A 26128-nucleotide genomic window follows, 5' to 3' on the forward strand; every position below is an offset into this window, starting at 1 on the left:
GGGAAACCATTGAGAGACGTAAATCCCAGTTTTAATTATTCTGCCATAGGACAGGATCTCCATAGCCTTCCCAACCCCCCTGCCCCAAATACCAACTTTGGAAAAATTCCTAGGAGTTCCACCTTCCAAGAACAGGCCAGGGCAGGGCTGGTAGTCCCAGAAATGGCCTACAAAGAAGTTCTTTGGGGACTTAATGTGCCCTCCAGGACAGTGGAATCTATAAAACTCGTAGGAGGGAATTCTAGGGAGGAGACCAGCGTGGCAAAGCCGACTGCTTCCTCCCACCACAGAGTTAAAAAACAATGTCCAGCCTTTAGGTTATGGGAAAGAGAATGGTGAAATCATGGCCTGTCTGGCACAAGTTGCAGACTATTAAGTCGTTTGGGAAATGTGGACTTGTACCAATCTACAAGATTGGCCATGGCCATTTTAATATGTTTTTGAAAATCAGCGAGTGCTTAAAAACTTGTAGTAAAAGGCCTAATAAACTAAATTAGACCAGGACTCTGCCAGAATTGTATTTACCTCTTGAAGTGGAGGGTTAGGAAACCACATTAAAAATTAAAGTGAAAAAAAAAAAAGAGAGCGAGAGAGAGAAAGAGAAGAAAGAGCAATAGATCGGTGTGTTTAGGGAATTGTTTGGTTAAAAGAATTAACTGTCCACTCTCCAAAGCAGCTCATTTGCAAAGTGACAGGTGAGTGGTTTCGATGACACACAGTTCTCATGACGGATGCCACCCACCATCCCCCTTTTGTGCTTTTGTTTTGCTTTATGAGTCTTATTTGTTTTTACAAGGGTACCTTTGGAGGGAGAGGAGTGTGTAGTTACTGTAGCCAGAAGAAGAATAAATGCTTTGTGCATTGTGCATACCCACGTAGTATACTGAACAAGTACTAATAAGAATAAAATTATTGGAACAAATAAAATCACATATGCTTTTTAGTCACCTGGGAGAGAGGCTGTGCCAGCCTTTCGGAGCATATAAAAGTCATAATTCTTCACATCTGAATAGCATTATAGAATTTATAAAGCCCTTTCACATGTATTATACGTTTGATCCTCAACAACCTGGTGAGTCAGGAATGATCTGTGTTCTTATCCCATTTTATAGTTCAGGAGAGGTTAAGTGGTTTGTCCAAACTGGGGAGCTACTAGGAGTCAGCCAGCGCTTCCAGCAGTGTTCTGGCTCCAGGGCATTTCGCTTTGTCCACTGTAACGCGGGAGCAGTGGTAGGAATTGGAGCAGAGATCTCGAAGGCCGCTTTATAGAGAATTGAACTTATCGCCTGGTTTCCTAGACATACGCCAGGAGGGAAGCACAGAACTAAGGTCTCATACAATCTCGTTCTGACACAGCATAACTGTGTGTCCCCTTAAGTCACACATGCACCCTGAGGAACTAATATGCGGTGTTCTGCTTCCTGAAGGTGTCATCAAAGGTCACACAAAACTGATGTAAGGGATTGTGCCTTTTGATGCTTTCTAAGAACTCACTGGCTTTCAGACCACTTTTTCTGCCCGTATTAATGAGGAGCCTGGCGTATTAGTTTCCCATTGACGCTGTCACAAATACCCAAACTTGGTGACTTAAAACAAATGAATTCCAGTACTAGAGGTCAGAAGTCTAAAATCCAGCAGTCAGCAGGGCTGCATTCCTTGTGGCCTGCCCTCGTCAGCTTCTAGAAGCACCTGCATTCCTTGGCTTGTGGCCGCTTCCTTGCATCACTCCAGTCTGTTGCTTCCGTTATCACACCTCCTACCATATCCTCCTGCCTCCCTCTTAGGAGGATCCTTGTGATTACATTGTGCCCACCTGCGTAACCCAGCATGACCTGGCCATTTCACAGCCCTTAACCTAATCACATCTGCCAAGCCCCTTTTACCTTGGAAGGTAACTTAGTCCCCAGTTCCAGGGACCCAAGCCTGGATATCTTTGGGGAGCCGTTATTCAGCCTTCCACAGCTGGGATGAACAGAACTTGAGACTGAATTTGTAACGTCTGCTCTCATTCCCAAATGGAATGCTAAAGCTCGGCAGGGTACACTCACCATCCTTCCGCTCTTTCCCATTGTCCACCTCTGTCCTCTAATCATGAGCATCATGCAGACAGCTGAAGACATTCCATAATGAGAGAGGGGGCAGAGGTTAGAAGCAGGTACACGAGGTGCATCTCTTAGCCTCTATTTTTGTACAAGAAAGAAAAATCAACACGTTTTGAGCAGCTTCCCCTGAGAGTGCAAATGTCCCTTTGGCCTTCAAACTGCCGTCTAGCTTGGTGTCTTCCTTGGCTCTCCCAGGAAGCTGGGTGCCTTCTTCAGCGCCCCCATGCACTTTGCACACAACACAAATAGAATACTCATCCCTTTGAGTGTTAAACACCGACTTGCAATGTGGAAATCACGTTTTTCTCCATCTCTAGATTCTGTGCTCCTTAGAGGATGTCGGTTGTTCATCTCGGTACATTTAAGGTTCTACGTAGCTCCTGCACGTGAGCCCTTGATACGTGTTTGTGGCGTGAGTGTGTTTTGGAGGATGCTATTTTGCATATTCATGATACCAGGGGAAGATTCAATTCCTCCTGCCTCCCCTTTCTTGGCGTCCATCTCTGATTTCCTCAGTGGTGTCATTATCTACAACCCTTTGCCTCCTGTCAAACCCCCAATCTTTGCATAGACAACTGACCTTGTATGAAAACCCAGGACCCAGAAGGAAGCGGATGCATCGACGTTAAAGCAGAAAGGATGATCTTGAGCCTGTTTCCTTCCCTCCATTCAATAGACTGTCCAGTCTGTGACAGCAGCCAGACTCAGAATGACGCACTCAGCATCTTATTCTCTTTGCTCTATGACTGCATATAGCTTTTCAGCTTCCATTCAATAGCAGGGTATATATCTCTACTGATGGATGTTTCCATGCATGTCTTACTTAAATAAAGAAAAGGGAAAACATGTTCAGAGGTTGCCTATAAATAGTATATAAATGCATCACATTTTTAATTGTTCCTACCCCGATATTCTAACACTACCTCTTACTAAAATAGAAGTGGATACTTAACAAGAAAAAGGTGGTATTGAGTCGGGGACCCAAAATTTGTGATGACAACTCCATTTGGGGGACATGTTAATGTAAAGAATGATTATTTCCTCCAGATGCTCAGTCAAGGAATTGTTCTAGGCAGTCAAGTGTGCGACCTTAAAGCTTAATCAAAGTCACATCCAGTTGGACTAGATCAAGTGCCTTTCAGTTCGGAGGTGGGGAGCCCTGGGGCCCTTTTCCACTTTGAGCCATTGTTGCTGCCCTGGTGCCTGACAGAATATTAACTACTTTGGGAAGAAGCTGTGGCCAATCAGCAGGGCCACGCACATTGTATCACACAAATTCCTCTTTCTCACCTGACGCTTTGAAATTGTCCTGGGAGCAGGTCAACGTGTGGCTTGATTAGAATTGTGTCGGTAGAAGTGATGCAAGCGGTCGGCCAGCATTCTTCCTTCACTGGCACAACTTTACTGCTGGGTATTTCCTAGTACTCCATAAAAAACACTTATGTGTGTTTGTTCAAATGAAAGAAGATTTGTCTCCCAGGAAAACCATTTAAACATGCAGAGACTACAATCTCGTTTTTTGACTCTTAGGTTTCATTTTATGACAGATCATGCTGTTTCGTACAGCATATCTATATTAAAAAGCATGAACAAGTCTGCCTTGTTCTGTCCCATTCCTGTCCCTCTCTAATGTGCATTTATGAAAACACAGACATATCTGATTCCACACACACTGTACAATATTTTATCGATTACAGCGAAACTTAGTTATATCGTATTTCCAGAGACTGAGAAAAGAAAACATAGAAAGTGGGAAACACTGAATTTGATTATACTAGGCATGGAGTTTAAAAGACCTGAATTGTGGGGAGGTCTTGTATGCAGGGATAATAAAAATCGGTTTTACTCAAAAAACTACCCTTTTACAAACCATCTGACAGAGATATCCCCAGCATATTCCTTTGTGTCTAGACACACAGTACACAGCAAATTCCTAGGAAGGCTACTGTTAATTTCCATACCCTCCTGCTCTCTTTCCCTACTGCCGAGTTTCAGTTAGACTCCTGAAATCTCTGGTCCCCATTAGTCCAATGGTGGGTCTTCTAACTTGCCTGCAGGCATTCCTTCCTCTGCAATCAGCAAACACTACAAAGAACAATCTACATTAAAAACCTCCAAAGTCTTCTGATTGGATGTGTTTACATGGCTCAAAGTCCTTTAAACCACGGGGAAAATAATTTAAGCCTAAAGATCAGTTAAATATTAGCCCTTAGTTTCTTCTGTTTGGTTTAATTTTCACATGCAATTATCTCTTTAATGCATCTGGAAATGAGTATTTTCTATTAGTATTTCATTTCCTATGAGAGGAAAACAAAATTCTTTTTCCAAGTAGACACCAACTCTCTAGCACCTTCTCTTGAGTGATCCTGTTGCTCTTCCCCTATGATCTGTGGGGGTTTTTTTCACGTGGTGCGAGTAGGTATTTTAGACACTAGGGTCTGTTTCTGGGAGCTCAGCTCCTTTCTGATGTCTTCTCTGCTATTCCTTCCCAAAGGCAACCGTGATAGAAGGAATGTAGCTTTGGGGATGTTTTAATGTCAGGGAGGTTTAGCTACCCCCTTTGTTAATACTTGCTCTTAAATTTCTTTAGCTGTTCTTATTAGTTTCTTTTTCCTGGTAAATGTTTAACTGTTAGCATTGTTTTTGAAGTTTATATATTATATATATATATATATATATATATATATATATATATATATATATCCTACAGAGATCTTGGTTATAGTTTCATTAATCCTAAAAATAAAATTTGAGAAAACTTACACCTTTATACTATTTGGTCTTCTCATGTAGGAATATGGCATGAATCCCCATCTTTTCATCTTCTTTTATGTCTCTGATAGTGTTAAAGTTGTTTTTTATGTAAGTCCAGCACATTTCATGGTTTTGTAGTTTATTTGTAGTTGCTTCACTTTTTTGATGGGATGCCAAATGCAGTCTTTTCCCATCATGTTTTCTAGCTGGTTATTGCAGTTACAGAAGAAGGCTACTGACTTTCATGTTTATTTCATACTTAATGATCTTATTGAACGCTCACCGATTCCAATCTTTTTTGGCTGATTCTCATGGATTTTTTTTTTTTAAGAAGATAGTTCCTGAAAATCGTGATCATTTTCTCTTTTCCAATAGGCAAAGTTCATGCTCCTCATTTCTATTCTAGTTCTCATTACTTTGGCTTGAACTTCTAGGACAATGTGAAATCGCAAAGTCAGTTTTGATCCCCCCAACTTTGATGCACCTCTCTCCCCACTCCTACCACCAGTATCCTCACTTTGCCTGGCATTTTTACTCAACTCTCCTTAATGAATTCCAGCATCTCTTGATGTCTTGGTAACGTGCCCACATTGACCTCATGGAACTTCATCTATTAGTCAGCCTAGCTATACCAGCCAGGATGGCCAAATAAAATACAGGACACCCGGCTAAATTTGAATTGTAGATAAACAGAAAATATACTTTTAGTGTAAGTATGTCCGAGGGACTATTTGGGACTCACATATTATTTTTTAAAAAATTACTCATTGTTTATCTGAAATTCAGATTTAACTAGGTATCCTGTATTTTTATTTGGTAAAACTGGCAACCCTAGCGCCAGTTCCAATTGCGGAACCAGTTAAGCCAAGTTCACCTCTGTGATCCTACAGCTCTATGCACATATGTTCCTCAATATTCTTCTAGGTGTTCACACGGTACTTCATATCCCCAGAACTTAGCAATGGCTGACATATTCTTGGCATTTAATGTATGTTTCTTAAATGAATTAAAAAAAAACTTTATTGGGGAATAATGTGTTTTTTGGGGGGAACAATGTGTTTTTTCCAGGACCCATCAGCTCCAAGTCAAGTTTTTGTCCTTCAGTCTTACTTGTGGAGGGCGTAGCTGAGCTCCAAGTACAGTCTCCATTTTCAGTCTAGTTGCAGGGGTCACAACCCACCATCCCATGCGGGAATTGAACTGGCAACGTTGTTAAGAGCATGTGCTCTAACCAACTGAGCCATCTGGCTGCCCACCGGCAGCTGAGTAGCAGCTCAGCTTAAGTCGTTGTCTTCAATTTAGTTGCGGAAGGCACAGCTCAATGGACCATGTGGGAATCGAACCGGCAACCGTGTTGCTCAGAGCCACCCAGCCACCCCTTTAAGTGAATTTTTAAAAGGAATGAATTATGGCTGGCATATCATCAAATACTGATTGAGCATCCCTGTAACACATGAACTGCAAAAAGTTTTAATTTAAATGAAGAAACAAACAGATATGTGGTTCTACTCAGTGCTAAAGCATCCAGAGAATAGAGGAGATTATAGCTACTTTTCCAGATTTTCAGCACTGGAATTTTTTTAAATCTATAAGATAAGTAAATACATCACTTTACTTCTGTTATTAAAAAGAGCCAGAAGCACTGGCATGGAGTCAGGAGACCCTGGATCTAATTATGACTCTAACCACAAATGGGCCATTTTCTCAGGGGCAAGTCACTTTACTTTTCTGGGCCTCAATTTCTTCATCTGTAAAATGAGACAGTTCGAATAGAAGTGGTTGTCAGACATTTTTACTGGTGAAGTCATTTAAAATGAAATATTACACAAAACCCCAATATCTAATGTACATAAAGGTAAGAGCTCTTCTGGTTAAAGATAGAGCAGGTCCAGCATCCCCCAGTTCGATTCCTCCTTGCCCAGCTGAGTGGCCCCTTAAGGAACTCTAGAAAACACTGAACACCATTCAGTTAGACAGACTTCAAGGCCAATGTCCCATCCTGCTTTAACATTACATAAACATGTTACTGTAGCATAGTATCCAGGTACAGATTACCTGGGAATGGATAGGTACACACATATAGAAAGTACCATTGCAAGTAACTAATGCTTGATTTCCACATTCCTCTTGGATGAAAAGGAAGGAAAATTGCTAATCTGAAACCATCTCAATCTTCTTTAGCTACAGTTTCATCTAATGAGGATAGATAGTGGAATTCCAGAATCATGAGAAGATTCTGAAGCATTACCAAACAGATTAACCTCTCTTATATGTGCTACACTTCTTGCATCTCTCCATGGTAGCCCCAGTGTGGGGGATGGACCACTACAGTCCCCCTCTAACGGGCTTACCTCTCCATCCATCCTGGGGCCCCCACAACCCAATTTCTCTCCTCCTCAAAGTAACCCTTCCTAAATGCACACCGGGTCATATCACACACATCACAGACTTCCCACCACTACTGTTGCCTAAATGTCTTCGACAGCTTCCCCTTGCTCTTAGGATAGAGTAGACAGCCTTCTGTGAAACCTACCACTTCCCATGTGCCAGCACTTTCTCTGCTCCTCGAACCCACATTCTTCCTCCCACCATCAGGCCTTTACACGTGCTGTTCCTCTACCTAGAAAACTTGGCCTTTCCTCTTTTTCTAGTCAACACCTGCGCATCCTTCAGATCTCTGCTTTCTCAGCTCTAAGGAGACCACCCTATCATAAGCTGTCATAGGCTTCCATGACCTCCTCTTCATCTCTCACCATCACCTCAAACCCACATCTGTGTGCGTGATTATTGGATCAGTGTCTGCCTTCGCTACCAAACTGGAAACTCCCATGAAAGGTCCCTGACCGAGACAGTGCCAGACATAGGATACACTTTCAAAAACTGTTTGTTGATTAGGTTACTAAGCTAGGAAAACATATTCGCACTGTTTACAAAGATTTGCCACAAGAGGTAGGAATTAATGAGTGCTCTGGTTAATCAAAAGTAACTTGTGGAAAACAAAACTTTAGCTAGCCAGAATATTTAATTCTCTATTCATCTCTGTGACTTAATGTTTTATTCATATCAGCCAGGAGTGGGGGGGGGTGGCGATATGGACTACTCGAGGATTTTTAACACAGAGAATTTAACAGAGGGAATTGTTTTCACAGGGATAAAACTGCTGAACTAGAACTAATCACATGACCTCCTTCATCCACAAAGGAGCCAGGAAGACAGCCCTCCACGAGCTTAAAAGGTGGAGAGTGAGAAATTTTTGGCAAAGAGCATGAGTGAGTCCTGGGGGGCACAATAAAAGTTGGATATTGGTTTAGAATACAAGGCAGGCACAATCTAGCCAGAGATATCCATTTTTTTAAATAAAAGTCTATAACTAGCAAAGGAATCTGGTAGTGAGATAGAAATCGGGAAGGAGAAGGGCAAGAAATGGGGGAGCTTTTCGACTGCCTGATTGGTTCTCTGAAATGATACCCACGTTGTCCCTCTTGGAAAACCAGACACTGTTTATGATCATATATAACTTATTGGAAACCACTGCCATGACGTACACACGTCAAAGCCAATATCCAACACTCCCTGTGAGCTTTGCCCCTTTCTCTCATCCCTACCCACCATCCCAGCACCACTTGTTTGGACAATTTAATATTACACCCTTCCTGGCTCCATCCTCCTGGACCAAGACATCCTTGGCTGCAGAAGGAGGCTCTCACAAACCACTGTATTTTTATGGCTGAATAAAGAGTTTATTTCTCCAAGGTACAAAGGGGTGACTACCCGGAAACTTGTCCCCAAAAGCACTCTTCAGATCAAAGACCTTAGCTGAACTACTGAAATGTTAATTGGCCAAGTACCATTGTCAAAAATTAGTTTCTGTGTGAACTAATTAAAACAAGATAATTGGGAGATGTCAGCACTTCTAAATATTTATACCAGTGAATGCAAATATTTATTTACATATCATCTGTTTGCAAGTTTTATCACTTCTGCTTTCTGCAGAGCTGCTCATAAACCATTAGTTCACTGTTCTTGATGCTTAAATTAAAACCTAAACTTATTCTAGCCAACTGACAGAAAGCTAAAATATTTTTGTTCAAATTCATTTGACAATGTGTATTTTTGACAACGTGTTTATAGTCTTCATTTTCAGTGAAAGTGATACTGCAGCCATCCTTTCAAAGGGAGATGTCTGATTTTTTTTCATAGCCGATTCATTCTGTTTTCCCATGTGGTATTCATTAAAGCAATTCCCAACTTTGTAGATTTTCATTTTACCTATAGAGTGTTAAAACTTTCTTTCACACTTCTGCAATTGGTTAGCAATATCAGCTCAGCTTGGCTTGACATCTTTTTTATGACTGTACATCAAATCTGTGCTATTCTTGAAATATCAAGAAATTTCAGTCTCTTGGTTAATAACTCCTCCCCTATTGGAGGAGTAACCCTCCTCTCCTCTTCGTAATTTCTCTCTCCAGTCATAAGTTTCTCAACCGCCTCAAAGCACATCTCCACCCACACCATTACCATTTCCAAATTTGTTCACCTATCTTCTTTTTCCTGTCTTTCAGAAATAAGTGTCCCCATGACTTTCGAAAGCTAACACTTGCATTAAGATTCTTGAAATTGATAAAGTTTATTATTCCTGTTTTATATGACACTCAAGTTAACGAAAAACTTTGAAGAAAACTCCCACTACTTGAAAATAGCCTCAGTGCGATGGATGTTTTAATGCATTCCCATCTACAGTTTTATCTGTGAAGAGTATTTTATTTGCTTTTATGTTTTCATGTAATTACAATACTACATATTCAATTTTATTGTTTTATTTTAACTTACAATTATACCATAAGCATTTCCTCCATGTAATTACAACCCTTCATAAAGTTTATTTTTTAATGGTTGCATGATCGTCCCTTAGGTAGTCGTGTCATTGTTTAGTTGAACTGTCTCTTGCTGGATTTGAGAAGCATAGTATGGAGTTTGGTGCCTGACTCTGATTACTCAATCCCTCTTCCTCCTGATAGAAAATATGCACAGAGAGCAATAAAGAGGCAGATGGGATGCAAAGTACTAGACACACATTGTGGTTATCCGCCATGGATCATAGCAGAACGCTAACTGTTATCTGGGGAGAAGAGTTGACAGAAAAAAATGGAGAAAAAAAAATGTTCTTGGTTTCTGCTTTGTAAGAATGCCTATCTAGAACCCATGACCTGGGAGCATAAAGAGTTGAATGTAGAAATTTTGTGCTGAGAGATGCAAAGGAATTCATTGTAACCTTGGGCTTCCAGTACCCTTCAGGGCGAGGAGAGGGAAGTGACTCTGCCCGTTCACCCTGCTCCCTCTCAGGGGCTGGCATTTGAGACAATCCTGTACTTGCAAAATTAAGAAATTTCAATGGTGGTCCTCATCGTCAGGCCTTCTTGTGGCTCAGTGTTAGGCTACGTATTTTAATCCTTTTCTTTTCCATTCCAGGTTTGAGCCTGCCACTTTGCCCCACTTCCCAATGCCGAATGCTGGGTGGGCTCTTTACAGTGATCAGCTTCCTCTCCCACTGGGAGCAGGGTGTTCAAGAGGGAGAGGCATGTGTCTAGGCAAGGTTCACACTCGTGCCTTCCCCAGAGTCTCACTGTCTCACTCTACGTGTTGTATCTCGCCATCTGTCATAAGATCACAGGAGGCAGCGTCTCCTGTTTTTGCTTCCTACAGTGGAATTCTGCAGACCAGTGGTTCTCTAAATATGGAGGCACCAGCACAACTCCCAGGAGCCTGTTAGAAATGTAGACTCCCAAGCTTCACCCAGATGTATTATGTCAGAAACTCTGGGGGTGAGACCCAGAAATCCAGCTGATTCTAATGCATGTGGGTTTGAGAACTCCTGCTGTCCATTTATCTCTGAATGATGTAGCTCTTTACTTGCATATTTACCTAAATAGACCAAAGCTCTTGATGACCCAGCTGCAGCTTGCATGCTCATGTAGGAAGTAGTGCATCCTTTACCACGTGTTCTTCCCCCCAACTTGCCTTTCCTTGATTTTTAACTCTCCCGATCTTGAGAATTTTGCTAAGAGTATTTCATTGGTACCAAGAACAGTCATCTCTGCCACCTTCATCCCTATTGCAGTGACAATTGACTCGAGTGTTGCCTTCGCCTCTCACATTCCCCATTCTTTTCAAGCAAATTCAGCTGTTTTCAAAAGTATAATATGCTTCCTGACTTGGCTCCTCACCTTTTATACGTATGTGGGTGCTAATACCCTCAGCTGGATCCCAGCACCTTCCCTGCTTTCTCTTACTCTGTGCTTTCAGCTCCATTAATTTGTTTTCTTCACGATATTATTCCAGGTTTGGTCCTTGGAGATCCTCCTTAATAAGAGATGTGAAGTCAGCGATTTCAGGAGCTGCCAAAATATCCATAGCTGAAACAAATCTTGTCCCTGTCTTGTTCTCCAAGTTGGATAATTCCAGCCCTCAGCCCAACATCTGACTCCATCTGGATTCAAATGTTGTAGCCCAGCCTGGCTCTCTTGAAGGCAGTTTCTCCACCTCAGCACTATGGACATTTTGGACTGGATACTTCCGTGTTGTGGGGGCTGTCCTGTGCATTGTAGGACGTTTAGCAGCCAGTAGCTCTCCCTCCCCAAATCATGATAGTAAAAAAATGTCTCCAGACATTGCCAGATGTTCCCATGGGCGTTGGGGTGCAATTCACTTAAGACTGGCTAGGGCATTCTTCCCCGAACCGTTTGTTCAAGGACGACAAACACAGACCATTCCTCAGGCATTCCCCTGAGCCTGTTTCATTGCTGTATTAACTGTGTTTTCTTGGCACTAGTGACATACTCCCTGAAGGATTCCACCCCAACCTTCCTAGAAGTCCCTTATGGTCCTATCCAGATGTCATCCAGTATGGCTCTCCCATCCCTCCATTCAGCAATTTCCTACTAGCCCCTCACATTTGGGTATGCTCTGGGGCATTAGTCCCCTTCGTTTTGTTTCTTTCATTTTCTTGTTGGATTTTTAAAGCCTCAGCCATGCCGCTTTTCAAACCCCAGCTTTAAGAGCGTTTAAAATGTTTTATGTTCATGTCTGTGCAACCTAGCCTCGAAAACCTCAGCATTTCTCCTAAAGAAATAACTCCTTTCCTTCCACTCAGTCATAGCGTCTTCCTTCATTTTTCTTTCATTTCCAAGAGCTCACATTCTAAATGCAAGATCTAAGGCTGTGTCTGTAACCAACTCCATTCTTCCTTAACTGGCTAGGCACGTCTGTCCCAGAAACAGGTAGTTCAAGGAAACAGCCCTTTAAATACACTTCCTCACTAAATGCCTGGAGATAATGAACCCACCCCCCTTTCACCATTATCTGGGTCAGGGTTCCTTAAATCCATAGCATCACTAGATATGGATTCAAGAAGTCATATCTTACTGAAGAAATAAGCTTTATGAAAAAGAGCCAATTGGAAACCATTGGCAGGGAGCCCCAGGAACCTCTGGGCAAGCTGTGGGAGTCAGGAAGCTAGTCCTTCCACAGGCCCCCTCCCCCACCCCGGGTTCTGTGTAATTCTGAACAAGATAAAAGGATCCCAAGTTGGAATCGGCTAAGCTAGTGTTCCCAGTGCCTAGCATTAAACCTGACGGCCAAAACCACTCACTCTTGTTCGCTCTACTCTGGATGGAATCTAGCTGGATCTTTTTTTTTCCTACTTAAAGTCCAAATTATCCAATATTGAACTTTGCAGCACATTTACTGCAAGCCAATGCCACCGAAGCAAGTCAGAAACAAAAGCTGGCCTTGCCCATTCATGCCAAAGCCAGGCACCCTAGCTGTACCAAGATCTAAGGTCTCGCACCTAAGTGTTGGCTCTCCAGATGTTTCTATTTAATCTTAAGGTTTCTAGATAGTGCTCAACCTTGTGGGGGATCAGGATTCTAACCCTTTACCCCTCTTCTTCACTAAATGGGTATCAAGGTGTCAACTCGATGGATAGCTGGGGGGTATCCAATGAACCCAAAATTCAGGGCAACTGGGAACTTCGCTGGAGAAGCCAAGCCAGAGCTTTCCACTACCCTCCTCTGAGCTGAAGAGACCGGAGCCTGGTGTCAGACTCGCGTGACTCACCTGCCCAGTCACAACCAGACACAGGAGAGCAGACACCGGACTCGCAACATTAACGTAAGAACCCAGAACTCTGTGTGCCCAAGAGCAGTGGCCTGAACCAGGAAACTTCCCTACCGTGGAAACATGGCCCAGTGGTTTCTGCCTTCCCACAGTCTAGGAAGCCAGCCTCTTCCTGGATGGGGAGAAAGTAAGGGCGTGAAGAGAGAAGCCAGACCTGCTTACTGCAATATCTGTCACTCATAGATAGGGGTGTAGATGCCTCCTCCTCCTCCAGGACAATACGGGGACACAGAAGAGACATTTCTCCTTCTCCATGTGGACTATCTACACCTTTCTCCTGTTGCACGAAAGCTTTACTATGTGCCAGGTGCTATGTTAAGTGCTTCCCATATGGGAACACATTTAATCTTTCCAAAAATTCTAGAGGAAGCTAATATGACCCCCAGTTTACAGAAGAGGAAATTGAGGCTGAAGTAAATAATTTAGGAGTTGAACCCAGGTAATTCATCTCACCCTTTTCTTACTCAAAGGCTTTCTTTTATGTCCTCAAACAACACATGCGCTTCCTTACCTCAGGACCTTTGTACAAGCCATGGCTTCTGCCTACAGCGACCTTCCCTCTCCCCTTCCGTGAGCTGCTCCATCCCCGCTTTCAGCTTTCAGCTTAAATAGCGCTCCCTGGCAGACAGCCCTAATCTGGTACCCCCACTCCGGTACCCTGGATAAAATCAATACCCTCTGTTTTTGTGGACAGGACTCATCACAGCTTCTACAGTTTCAGTTTTTTTATGCATAGAAAAAACACTGGGGGATGGTTAAAATTCAGCGATGTCTTTGAGTGATAGAACTGTGTTCTTTTTGTTTGGTTGCTTGGTTAATTTGTTATTATTTGTTTGGTTTTGCTTTTTATATTTCCCAAGCTGCGCAGCGATTAGAATATGCATCTTGTAAGTGGAGGAGTTCCAGGTAATAATGCAGTTTGAAGTATGCCGGTGACTGACCGGAGCAAATGGAAATAAAGATCAGTGGCCTGCGGCCGTCATTGAACTGCAAAGTCAGGGAGCCAAATCAGCCATTGAGGCAAAAAGACGGGAGGGAAGGGGAATGCTGGGGCCACAAGCTGCAGCCAGAAGGGAGGCAGAAGCGAGCCATGGAGAACAGCAGACAATAAAGGGCAGGACAGGGAAAACGGGATGCAAGCAAGTATGTGGGCCAAAGCTACAGAGCAAACGGTCTGAAAGGGCCCAAGGGCAGGTAGACCCCGCCCCTTTAGGCAGTTCTTTTTTGGAAGTAGGAACAATAGTGGCCCCCGCTGGCTGGCGAGGACTGTCCAGCTGGGAAGGCCTAGTTTCCATTCAGGTGAGGAGAGGGACTGAGAAGGTGAAGCAGAGAGGTGAGCTCTCTCCCCTTAGAACAGGGGTCCAGAAATCACAATGAAACAAAGACAAGGAGGCTGGAAGGGCATGGACCCAAGAAGGAGGGACCTGACAGACAGGAGAGAAGGGACTCAGGACAGCTCCAGTATGGGTTTCCACGTGGCCCAGGAGGCATGAGGAGCATGCGTGAAGGAACCGGAAGTCTAGGAAGCTAGGCACAGACGGGGCCAGCTCCATGGGCAGGCACCTGATGCCACCGCACAGGACACCGCTTGGCTTATTGCTCTGTGGTCACCGTCTTGAAATCCCCTATCATTTGAGAACAAGAGGGCCCACCTTTTCATTTTTGCACCGAGCCCCACAAATTCCATAGCCGGTGCTAGGCACAAGTATGGGTGATGGAGGCAACGTGGGAGGCTGCTGGGCCGACAGAATATTGTTGCTGGGAAGCCTGGAGGTTTATCACGTAACTGCCATCTATTGAAGAGCCATGACACGCTGACTATTCTGCGAGACACTGCAGAAGGTAAAAAGATGAATACGAAGTTGCCTGAGCTCATGCTCTGATTCATAAAGAATTTAAGCCATTGCTCTCCGCTTGGAAGAATTTCGGAGCAACGTCAGTTGAGGTCACCTTTTGTGAGACAGAATTCAGTATGATTTTCAGATTGTTATGTATACGGACCTCAGAATTTTTTATGTAACTTCAAAGGAAATGTTCCATTAAAATTGATGGCTGGATATGTAAACACTGGCCATTGATCAGCTTTCATATATCTACAACAGATTTGAAAGATACCCTTTTCCTTGCCAAAGACCATCTCTGTGACATTTGAATAATTAATCCTTAGAAATTCATGATTTCTGTATAAGGTTTGGACAGTAGCCTATGAGACATGAAAGGGTCTTATGAGTCTGTATTGTCAACTAGCAGAACATAGAACTTTGAAAAGATAATATTTAACAATAGAAAATATTCTGAGCCAAATAATACTTTAATGAGGTCATGGAGGAGAGATTTGAATATAAGTGGAGTTTTAAGACATCCTTGGAGTGAAACCTTAGCTAGGTAGCTTTGATTCTGGGTTTGGGATTTTTTTTTTTAATTGTAGCAGGGTTATTTCCTTGAAGTGCCTAGCACAGAAACCAGAGACTCTTCTACAATAGATACTAGTTTGAGCTAATCAGAGAGAGGTGATCTCCTAAAGCGTGTGCTCTGCTGGAAAAGCATAGGACTAAGAGCCAGAAGATCTAACTCTGTTTCTTAAACAAAACACTGCGGCCATCTGGACCTCAGTTTACCCATCGGTACAGAGAGACACCAGGTGAGAAGACCCCCTGCTGTTAACGACGTCACTCTGTGCTGACTCTGACCGGCCAGCCTAAAGGGCTCTCCTACAGCTTCAGAAACTCAGCGTCCCACAGGGAAAGGAAGCTTCCTGATAATTGCAGTCAAAGGAACTAACCTCCAAAAATGAAAGTTTTCATTGTAGGATGTGAAAGAAAAGGAAGAAAAGGGAAAACATATGAAGAAAGAGTAGAAGATGACAGTGGTGAGTGCAGTGACAAAGCTGAAGCCCCATGCTGAAAAAAAACAACAAAAACAAACAGGCAAAATCCTGGGAGACAGCTTCCTCACAGCCACCACCGGCTTGAGGCCCTCCTTTAGGGCTTGGGGACAATGGAGGCATCTTATACTGCAGACCAGTAAACAGTGTAGGCTTGACTGGAAAGCATTCCTGTAATCAAAGGCCCTCCCGCCTGCTGCCGCCACCGGGCATTCCTCACTTGCTCTCCTTTCACTAAGAGATCAGCCTTCCCACCGCTCAGCAGGCTCCCTTCAGTTTACTTTGGGAGTTCACTTCCTCTCACTTTCTTCTATGGCAGAATTTCTCCCACACCGTCTATTCAAAGTCTAGGCCAACTTGACACTTGCAACTACTCATTAATATATTCCGCAAAACAAAAGGCCATCTCCCCCTGGTTTCACCCCTTAGTGGCACAAAGGAATTAGTCCAGTTCTTCCAAATTACGTCAACGGGAAAGCCTAGAGCAGTGATTCTCAACTGGGGGAGTCCGGAGAGGGCAGAGCGAGTTCTACACCTGGGGCAATGTGATGTCTGAGGACATGTTGGTTGTCAGCACTGAGGGGTTAGGGGGTCCTACTGTCATCTGGTGTGTAGAGGCCAGGGACGCTGCACAACATTCCAGAATGCACAGGACAGTCTGCACAAGCAGGAATTGTCTGACCCCAAATATCAATAGTGTCGAGACTCGGAAACTCTGAGATACAGATATGTTTTCCCACTGATATAAGCAAGTCCATCCCCCTGTAGAAGGCAGAGGAAGTTAGTCAGTCTGGGTTTTAAATAATATGTTTTTTTCACTATGTTATGTTTGTTTAAAATTAACTCATACTTGTCTTTGTCAGTTGAGGGATTTGGGATATAGAACTTCTAAGTAACATTGGAGTCTCCTGAGGAATAGGTCCCTAGCACTGCTATTATATCTAATAGAGTTACTTGTTAACATCTTAACAGTTATACCTTCCAACAGCTCTTCAAATTCAACATGTCTAAATTGTGGCTAGGGCTTTGGCTTAAGCCTTCACCTCTTCGCACCTTAATTCTGCCTCCTAGAGAGTCATTACGTTCCATCCAAACCTGCTCTTCCTCCAATATTCCTCATCTCTCGAAGTGACTGTATCACCCACTCAGCCCCCAGAAATCACCTAATCCTACCTCCTGCTCACCCCACATCCAGCGGGCCATCTGGTCCTGCAGACTCTCCTTAACCCCTCTTCTACCTGTCTGTCTGTCCATCCGTCCATCCGTCCATCCATCCATCCATCCATCCATCCATCCATCCATCCATCCATCCTTCTCATAGTTCAGTCCCTCAACACCGACATCTGGGTTAGTTCAATAACTCCTCCTAACCACTCATCCTTTCTCCAGGCTGACCTTACTGCAGACCACAACCTACTGCTACCAGGGTGATGGTTTTGACAAAACAAATCCATTCATACCTCTTCCCTGTTTTAGAAACCTTTAAATACCCTTCTTGGCTTTCAGGGTAAAATTCAGCCCCTTGACCTGGATGGATGATCTGACGGACTTGCTTCTCTCTCTCCTCACCTCTGGTCACTTTTTCCTGTGGAATTCTTTGGTCTGCCCATTGTGGGCAACTAGTGTTACCCCGGCTCATGCCCTGTCTCGGTGCCTTTGCACATGCTGTTCTTCTGCAGAGAATGCCCTTTCCTACCTCAACTAGCTCACACCTGTTCATCTTGGAATCTAAGTCCTGACGTTACTCCTCTCGGGGAGCTCCCCTGAATCGCCTAGGCCATTGTTCTACAAGAGTGTCCCTCAAAACATTTGGCAAGAAGGGTTCTCGGGTCATTTAAATGTGGGATGTTAACCCTCCCTGGAATTTATAATAAATATTAGAATATTAAAAGCTCTGAAAGATATTACAATAAAAAGACCAGTTTAACTATTTTTCATCCAGTGTTTCACAAACTTACTTGAACATTTAACTTTTTTTTTTTTACAAGCTCATTTTATCACCCTTTGGAAAAATCGAACTTAATCTGATTTAGGGAAAACCTCCTTTGCTCCTATAATGCCCCAGGCATAGCGCTATTATAGTACTTACCACAGGTCACCATAATTATGGAGTCATTTTCTTAAAATACTATTAAGAAAATAAGTCTCTCATGCAATAGACAGACTGCAAACACCTTGGTGATAAAATAATCACTGTGTTCTTGTCAGTGTTATATGTCTAACACGTAGAACACATTTTAAATAAATAAATACATTATTGGCCAAAAAAGGACCATCTAATTATTGCTATTTATACTTAACATATATTATTTCAATTGTGTGTACAAGAAAATTGTTTTGTCAAAATATCCCCATATGCAAGACAGAATACAATTCATAATATTATTGACATGCTTTCTGAGAGTGCCATGCTTATGTGAATTTCTTAATGTCCTTATCTTAAAGATGAAGGCCTGAAATGTCAACTTGGCTTTGGCATGGAAATTTCTTTGTTGTATTGGGAGTCATTTTTGGATTTGTAGCTGTTGCTTTGTGTTTTGTTTTTGAGAACACCATAACTAAAGAATACATCAGTTGTATGTAACTTGAAGAGAACTCTTATACTGCGTTGGCCAGGCGAAGCCTGAGAACTTGGAAGCCTCCCCCATATCACTCAGCTCAAGGGTCCTAGCCTACTAGCCCATTCACCAGGACGAGGTTCTTCCTTTATCTGTCACTTGCAGACCCACTATTACTTAGGAGACCCCAACAGCCTATCTGTATATGAGCTGAGGACCCCTCCTCTCCTTTGTGTCAGGAAACCTGGATGTGTGTGGACAAGAAGTAATGAAGAGAAAAAAAATGCACTAAGTGTTAAAGATGACTCAGCAGTTTGAAGGAAGAAAAAAAAAAGACAGAATCAGAACAGGTGGCTCTCTGTGAGGTATCCCTAAAGGAAGAAATAAAAAGAACTTTACAAGGAAATAATATAAGGAGATGAGAGGTTATTACAAAGGAACAATCTGAGAAAAAGAAAGAGTTCTTGGAACTCAAAAACATTGCTGAAAACGGAATTAAGTATCTTGAAGCTCAGACCAAAGAATTATCACATGAAGAGGAAAACCTCAAAGAAGTAGAAATTGTGAGTGCAAAGCAAATGATATATATATGGAGGATACATCCTATTGTTGGTAGAGGGTGAATAGATTCAACCTTCTTGAAGAGTGATTTGGGCTCTCCATCTAATTTAAGCTGCATATACCCTATTATCAAGTGCTCATAATTCTAAGAACAACCCTGCAGTATAAGAGCATGAGTCTAAAAACAAATGTTTGAAATGCTTTCTCATTGCAAGCTGACTGTACTAACAAAATGTCACAAGCAACCTAAATGTTCATCAATTGGGATTGGTTAAATAAATTAGGACGTATCTGTAAATGGATTTCTGTTTAATCACTAAGAAAAATGAGGGGATCTACATCTATCAAATTGGAATGTAAGTCCACAAAAATATTAAGAGAATAAAAGCCTATTATAGAATATTATATAGCATGGCCTTGTTTTGCTGAAAAAAAATTGTAACAATCTGTATAAATGCTTATGTATGTATTCATAAGCATAAAAAAACATGTAGAATGAGACCCTCACACACCATCGATACTAATTACCCCTGGAAAGTGGAGCTAGAGTGTTGGACATGTTCAGTTCTTTGTACGCCTCGAAATAAATCTGTGAGCGTGTGAGCTCTTTCACTTCATTTTCATGCTCTTTTGCATTTTCCAAATTCTCTGTAATAAAAATTGTTTATTTAATTAAAATTTTTTTAACTGTTCAAAAGCTAGAAAGAAATCAAAACACAAGAAGCCATTTATAAGTAAACATGGCAAGGCAATGGAAGGGTTCTCTGAGGTCTTGGCAAAGGCACAGAGTCGAGACCAGGAAAAAAAAACAGTGAAATTCCAATATCATAAGAGAAGCAATTGGAAATGTTTATAAAATTCTTAAACCCTAGCAGCAAAAACAAATTTTTAAACCTTCTGTGAGCAAAATTATTAATAATCATGAAAAACCAATCTACTATGACTTTTTTTTTTTTAAAGACGAGCCCACTTTAGGTCAAATCAAGACCCCAAAGTCAGAGACAAAAGGGGTCGGAGATGGCAATGTTTTGTAACCATTTAAAGAACCAGTGCAGAATATTTTTACTCAAATGGAAAATGTAATTCTTGGTTAAGTGATTTTTCAGTTTGGACCCAATAAAGACAATCATCGCTATCATATGTTAAGCACTTAAAATGAGCCAGTTCCCTGCCAAGGGCCTTGTAGGCATTATTCCTCTAATAAGCCCAGCAATCTTAGGAGAGGTACAAGTGCTGCTTTTATTTGCATTTTATAGAAAGAGGCACTGAGATACATAAATGTTACATGTGTATGTATGTGTGCTTTCATCAGCATGAAAAACATGAGGTTGAATAACTGGCTAGAAGTCACTCTGGAGGTCAGTGGAACAACCAGACTCAAACTTCGGGTCCTCTGATACCATTTTGCCTCCATCTCCAGAGTGGGAGCCCTGGGCAGAGGCCCTTGAACTCCCACCTTCAGATTCCTGGGCCTGCAGCACGCAGTCTCAGGTTTCAAAGAACACTTGATCCGAAGTGAAGAGGACATCCGCCATGCACAACATGCTATTATTACTACCTGATAATCAGCATAGTCTACCTTATATAAGACCTGCATTGGTTCATTCTTATTTTCCCAGGTAATTTAAACGACTATTGGTGGGGCAGCCGGGTGGCTCAGTTGGTTAGAGTGCGTGCTCTGAACAACAAGGTTGCTGGTTCGATTCCCACATGGGCCAGTGAGCTGTGCCCTCCACAACTAGATTGAAGACAATGACTTGAGCTGAGCTGTCGCTGAGTGGCCAGATGGCTCAGCTGGTTAGAGCACGTTTTCTTAACAGGGTTGCTGGTTCAATTCTCGCATGGGATGGTGGGCTGCTCACCCCCTGCAACTAGACTGAAAATGGCAACTGGACTTGGAACTGAGCTGCGCCTTCCACAACTAGATTGAAACAATGATTTGACTTGAAGCTGATGGGTCCTGGAAAAACACACTGTTTCCCAATAAAATTAAAAAAAAAAGAAAAAAGAAAAAAACTATTGGTTCCCAGAACTCCTGGGACTCAGTGGAATAGAGAATAAGCAATACCATAGCATTCATGTACTTATTGCTACCATAGCAATAAGTAAATAAATAAAATTAACATAAGATACAATTCATTCAGTATTCACAATAAGAAAGTGGCAACCGCTTCATCTTAAAATGTATCATCTTGGACATTCAGCCGGCCGTTCGAGTGCATGGACTTTCCATCCTAGAACCATGGCCCAGTTTGTCCGTAACCTGGCAGAGAAGGCTCCGGCGCTGGTAAACGCTGCTGTGACTTACTCGAAGCCTCGATTGGCCACATTTTGGCATTATGCCAAGGTTGACCTGGTTCCTCCAACCCCTGCTGAGATCCCTACAGCTATTCAGAGCTTGAAAAAAATAGTCAGTAGTGCTCAAACTGGTAGCTTCAAACAGCTCACAGTTAAGGAAGCTCAGCTGAGTGATTTGGTGGTCACTGAGGTGTGGATATGGTTTTATGTTGGCGAGATCATCGGCAAGCGTGGCATCATTGGCTATAATGTTTGAAGACCACTCATTAACATCTGTTTCTTTTGGGTTTATTGTTTGAATGTTCTTGGGCCATGTGTGATCAGACTGGTATTTGAATAAAATATGTCAAAATCAATATTTTCTATATCAAAAAAATGTATCATCTTGGACTTGTAGGATCGAGCTTGTTGTATATTATAGAGAGGAATAGGTATCTAGGAGATTTGACTCCCTGTGTTACATTATTGAAACAGTTATTCTTGCAATGATGTGATTTTTTTGCATATTATAAAAGTTTTAAATAGCAGACAACTTCAGCCAGATATTCCAGTCAGCTTAGAACATTCGAAAATTACTAGTCTATTTTTCAGTGAGCATCAATTGTAGGTTACAGACCATAACAAGATGGGACCAGCCACAGGCACCAGGGTGAGAAATTGAGATAGGTGGGTGGTGCAGAGGACCCCCTGGTTGGACACTTTAGCCTACAGACCAGTTGATCCAGGACCATCAGTCGACAGATCCCAGTGATCATCAGAGCAAGGAGACTGGATTCCTAACAAGCAGACCAAAGAAGGTACCCTGAGGCTTTGGATAAGGCCTGTTCCATGTGGACCTGGCTACTAAATTAGGCCCAGGTGCTACCATGACCCAAGGATGGTAGACTGCTGGTGGCTTCTGAGGGTGGCTCAGAGGTGCCAGGTGGGTGTGGCCCAGGGCAGAGAGCCAAGATGGACCTTGCGTCTCCCCATGGTGGGAGCAGAGGGATTAGGCTTCTCTCACGAAAGTTATCCAGGATTGCTAACAGAAGATCCCCACCCAGGGTCCCTTAAAGTCGCCTACATGGTAGAAGAATGGGCTTTGCTGAAGCGTGTGCAAAATAAGGCAAATGGTACGGAGGAGCCAGTTTCTCCTGCCCGGAGCTCATGCCCTTGATGATGCCCTTTTGCCTGGTGTGCGCCACGCTCCCCACTTGCCTCCTTAACTCCTACCCCGGGCTGAGACTAGGACCTCCTCTACTCCTAGGGTTGTTATGATGATAAGCGAGTCAGCACATGTAAACGCACATAGGACAGTTCCCGCTGCACTGAGCACTCCACAGTGTTAGCTGTTGTTATTATCATTAAATACGAATTTTTCTTCAGGTGTCATCCCAATACTTCCCCAGTTACACTTCCCTGATTTCTCTTTCCAAATTGGATCATCAAAGACAACCTTCCCTCCTCACTGACCACCTTGTCATTTTGCATTATATCATCACCTGCTCCCTCCAAGCGGTCTAGTGATCTCTCCAACCAGACAGACCTTCTCACGAGGACAGGAGATGTATTTTTAGCACCTAGCAGTGTCCTGCAGATACCTGACACTCAGTAAACACTTAGCAAATAAGTTCATTAATCATTTTAAGGACCCTTTTTCTCCTTTAAGAATTCAGCTTTTTCTTTTTCTGATGTGGAAATAAGCATAGAAAAGCAAAAGGGAGCGCTTATGTTCCTTTATGGTCTGTAAAACCTCACCACCCCATTGTTCTTGGCGGCTCTATTTATTTTGTACCCCAGGAAAAACGATCAGTACCACCGTATTAGGTAACTACATAAAGGATGGCTCTGAATAGTTTTTAAAGTAATCAATGATATTGCTGGGAAATCATTGCCCAAATGAAGAGCTCTTGTCTAGTGAATCCCTGAGATAACAGACGGACAGTTTTCTTCTTAATACGTAATACTTTCATGGCTGAAGAACTTGTTATCTGAGGCAGTAGTTAAAACTTTCCTGGGGAGGTGAGAGTGTCCTAAATTTGCTTCCTAGCAACAAGTTCCTCAAAGAAACTGAAGTGTACACCATTTCAGAGGAATTTGCAGTACATGTTTTTCTTTGGAGGGGCGAGAGCTGGGAGGGAAGGGATGTCAAGTGGTGGTTAGAGCCATGTTGCTGATTTCTTCCAGTCAGCGATGCACATGGCGTCTTGTTGCATCACACCATAGGATCCATCTACAAACATCAGCTTGATACGAGCGTATCGAGTCAAGAACGTGTGTCAAGCACCCTGAAAGGAGAGTTATCCCATTTCTTCCTGGGCCCAGCAGTTCAATAATTTCACAGTTTGCAATTCTGGGAGCCCCACCGCCAACCATCTCCATGCATAGTAAATGAGGGACTAGGTGGCTGGCCAAAACTTTGAGGGATTTCCCAATGTGAGATGTCGCTCTAACTCAATTCTACTGAGCAGTTGGAGGAATGAAGATTGGAGGAAGGTATTCGGAGAGACAAATGTGGGACATTGTTACAGCTTTGATGACCGAGAATGGAAATATCCTACCCAAGCAAGGCTCTCCATAACTACCTTTCTAGCTCCAATTTCATGGACTTTTCATACCTTCTTATTTGGTTCTACAAATTGGCCTTCTGGTAATAATAATTACAACACAGTAACAACGACCAGGAAGCATTTATCGAATCCCCACAGCCAGCCAGCCTCATGCTGCTGTTTGACATGTATTATCTTATTTAACCCTTACAACAGTTCTTTGAAATAGCCACTATTATTAGGTCTATCCATTTCCCAAAGCCACACTAGTACTAAAAATGGCAGAGCTTGGAAAAATATTACTCACTGCAGTGACTAATCGGACTTATCCAGATCCCTGTGGGTGGCACGGCAAGAGCTTTCTGTAGGTCTGAGGACACCACATTCAGTCTTGGAGATGACCTGGAACCATTTGAATCTCAGAATGCAAAGAATTGCATTCATCCCCACGGCAATCATGGGGACTTACCTGACACCCTCAATTAAGCTTACTACCCTGAAAAGTACCCCTTTGGATATAACCACTGTAGATGCAAAAAAAAAGATTTGGAAGCAAGCTGAACTGTCTGGTGCGCTGCCGCACTGAGGAACTGCCTGCACAATTGGCATACTCCTTTCAAGCACAGGCACAGTCTAATTGTTTCTCTCCTTTCACTGCCATCTTGAATAAAGAGAAACCTGGCATTGATGTCAGTTCCCCCCTTTCACACACACACACACACACACACACACACACACACACACACACAACTCCCCAGAAAAGCTCTTTATTTCTTGGAAAAGAAACTTGTCTACTTACCTAATAAGAATGAATTGAGAAAATCATAATTTTTAGAAGAAGTTTCACTTAATAGAACAATGTGTCAGAGCTGGGCCTAAGAGAACAAGGTACAAATGTCTGTATAAACCAGAAGTAGAGAATGATGAATCGAAGCCATTGAACTAGGTACTAGTCTCCTCATATTTCCTCTCGCCCGGATCAAACCTGGGAGACCAAGTGAGCATCAAGGGATCTTGAAATTCTAGGCAATTCAGGGGCAGGGAGCTCAGCCTTCAGTGAGATATAGCAGTTGACTTATGTGTTTTCTTTCTGGGCTAAAGCTCCTTGTATCTCCAAGAAGTTTCTCAATAAATATGTTTTCATCTCTAGACTTCACATTTTTTTTGCAGTCAGTGGCTGTACCTTCAAAGGCAATTCAGTGCCTTTTTCATTTTGAATTGGTTTACTGTGCAATTTTTTTTATAACATACTTTTTTCTCTCTCTCTCTTTGTTTCAGAGGCTACCCTTTAAAGACAGGCATTTCACTTGCAGCAAAATGTAAGTACGTTTCCTCTTTGAAATGGTATCTACTCCTCAGCTGTAATTCCCAAAACCCCCTAATCTTTAAGGCTCACATCTCACATTGTTACATTTTTAAAGTCTGGCTCAACAAATGCAGCCACAGTTTGAACCAACATTTCACACTGTTGATTTGTATAGCATCGTGGAGCGTTTTATAAACCGTTTGGAAAGCAGATTGAGCTTGACAATGGCTGCAACTACATTGCATCTAAAAAGCTAGAGAAAAGTGCAGAGGAAAAAACTAGGCAATATTCTTTTAGACATTACAACCATATGACACCCAACATTTGAATATTGAGCCTCTGTCAAATGGCTGACTAATTTATTACCAGGCCCAGTGGCTCCTCACAGTCACAGATTGTTTCACGTTTAACAGCATGGTAGTTATTTTAATAATTCCTTCCTGTGTGTACTGCATTGAGGCCACTCTGTAAATCAGTGTTCTTTCTAGATCGAATCTCCCGGGTATTATTATGTCTTTACTCAGCACTCCCAGTGCCCACACCCAAATTATAAACTCCCTCTATTCTAAAGACTAAATAAAATCACACCAGGTCCGAACTGAGAGTTCTGCGTATTTTAGACTTTTGCCTAAATGATGGATTGGGAATGATTGGGAATTAGAATGAGACTATTTCTTTTTTTTTACTAAAATGAAGTTTAGAATGATTTTATTCAAAAAACTATGAATTTCCATCTGTCTTTGAAAAAACTGATAATACCTGAATTCAAAAAACAGGACAGATTTGGATTCCATATAAAGATTCTAGTTCTTCAGAAGTAGTTTGAAGGTAGTGAGTTGCTTGTCACTACAGATAAGTAAGCAAGAGAGGACAACTGTAAAGTAGAAGGTTGAGCCCGGTAAGCGAGGAAATACATCAACTCTCAGCTCCTGATCCCTACAGTTTTCCCAAAGCAGTCACTG

The 26128-nt window shown here is 42.4% G+C and overlaps 1 protein-coding gene and 1 pseudogene across 1 annotated transcript in view; both read left to right on the top strand.

The window, feature by feature from the left end:
• ANKFN1 (ankyrin repeat and fibronectin type III domain containing 1) overlaps positions 1-26128 on the top strand; it is a 348704-nt gene that overhangs the window by 68436 nt on the left and 254140 nt on the right. The window contains exon 2 of the mRNA XM_019636795.1: positions 25139-25179. The gene's annotated coding sequence lies outside the window, so the exon portion shown is untranslated. The remainder of the gene's footprint in view (positions 1-25138; positions 25180-26128) is intronic.
• On the top strand, positions 21262-21690 carry LOC109379830 (ATP synthase subunit g, mitochondrial pseudogene; annotated as a pseudogene).

The sequence above is a fragment of the Hipposideros armiger genome, unplaced genomic scaffold (assembly GCF_001890085.2).
Source record: "Hipposideros armiger isolate ML-2016 unplaced genomic scaffold, ASM189008v1 scaffold_29, whole genome shotgun sequence".
Classification (NCBI taxonomy): domain Eukaryota; kingdom Metazoa; phylum Chordata; class Mammalia; order Chiroptera; family Hipposideridae; genus Hipposideros; species Hipposideros armiger.